Here is a 1,675-nt window from a genome sequence, read left to right as displayed (position 1 = left end):
TCCGATAATGGTCCACAATTCAAGTCGAATGAATTTAGAGAATATTGTGAGCAGCATAATATTATACATCAGAAAGTTACTGCCAAGTGGGCCCAAGCCAACGGAGAAGTCGAAAGACAGAATCGGTCACTGTTGAAACGACTACAAATTGCTCAGGCAGAGAACAAACCATGGAGAGCAGAATTAAGGAGGTATCTCTCTGCCTACAGAAGCATTCCCCATAATACGACGGGAAGGAGTCCCGCTGAGCTACTTTTTAACCGAAAAGTCAAGGGGAAGATCCCTGATTTAAGCATCGGCCATGCCTATGACTATGAACTACACGATCGCGATGCTGAGCAGAAAGCTAAGAATAAAGCTTACGCAGACATACACCGCAGGGCTAGCCCCTCCAGCATTGAACTGGGTGATGAAGTGCTTGTCCAACAAGACAAGACTAACAAACTCAGCACAGCATTTAACCCAAATCCCTGTAAGGTTGTCAGCAAGACTGGGAACAGCCTCGTGGTAGAGAGTCCAACAGGGAACCAGTACTCCAGAAACACAAGTCATGTGAAGCAATACATTAGAGAGGGAGATCCCCCACTCCAACAAGGGTCAGACTCTGTGTCAACACCCCCCACACCCCAGCAGGAACTAGACCCTGTGCCATCACCTTACCAACCAACCGTACCAGAATCGACTGCCGGACTGCTGGATATGAGGGGAGTGCCCCAATCTGCAGGAGAATGGTGGAGCGACACCAGAACCATCAAGGAATCTGAGACCCCAGAGGACAAGGAGATTGCCAGAGAGATTAAGAGATTATGTTGTTAATTTTCTTTGGGGAACATGAACACTGAGTCTCTCTCTCTTCAGAACTATATACAGTTTGAACATTTAAGTTTTAGAAGAAGAGATTTCATCGTTAGTATAGTTGACTTTATTGTTCGTGGAGATTTCTTTATTCTTGTAAGAGAGCATTTTTCTGAGGATAGGGGAGATGTAATGTATTAGGCCGCTAAGTATGTTGGGATAGGAAAAACCATGTGCTTTTGATAGCGGCGGCCATGTTACGTTTGCAATGAAATTGTTTGGATACTTTATTACTCCAGGGAATACTACACGAGCCAGGATGGCCGGATGGATTTAACACACACGAAGAGTGTTTTGGCTCGTCACGCAATCTTTACTCCCAAAGTCTGCAAAAGAGGCTTCAGATAAAATCCGTAGTGTGTACGCGTAAATCAGGACATGAACTAGGACAGTTGTTCTTTTGGTCGAGTGCTGTCTACAGACGAACCCGTGCGAAACTGAGGCGAACAAAAAGTTGTATCAATAGCAACAAAACATTAATTTTGTTATTAGATAAAGAGACCCCGTCCAAACATCACAGTTGTATCTGTTCAGAAGATATGTAAATGATTGGCAGGGCACATGACGTCATGTGCACTGGATGCGCAATGAGTAAACATTTGTGCATTTTTCGTGGGAAAATAACGCTTGCAGATCGGGTCGAGATAGTTTTGGTCTCGCTTTGCGTGATGTTCAAAATATATCCACGCTCCCAGTTATTTTTGTGAGGTCTCGGTTCAAAATAAAACAATGTTGAAATCAGCATCTCCCACTGAAGTCCTTCAAATTTCTCATAAACAAACATAAAGCTGGTGACCCGCGAAGGATTTCATTAATTATT

Source organism: Montipora foliosa, unplaced genomic scaffold, assembly GCF_036669935.1.
Source record: "Montipora foliosa isolate CH-2021 unplaced genomic scaffold, ASM3666993v2 scaffold_401, whole genome shotgun sequence".
Classification (NCBI taxonomy): domain Eukaryota; kingdom Metazoa; phylum Cnidaria; class Anthozoa; order Scleractinia; family Acroporidae; genus Montipora; species Montipora foliosa.
This window is presented reverse-complemented; position numbering follows the sequence as displayed.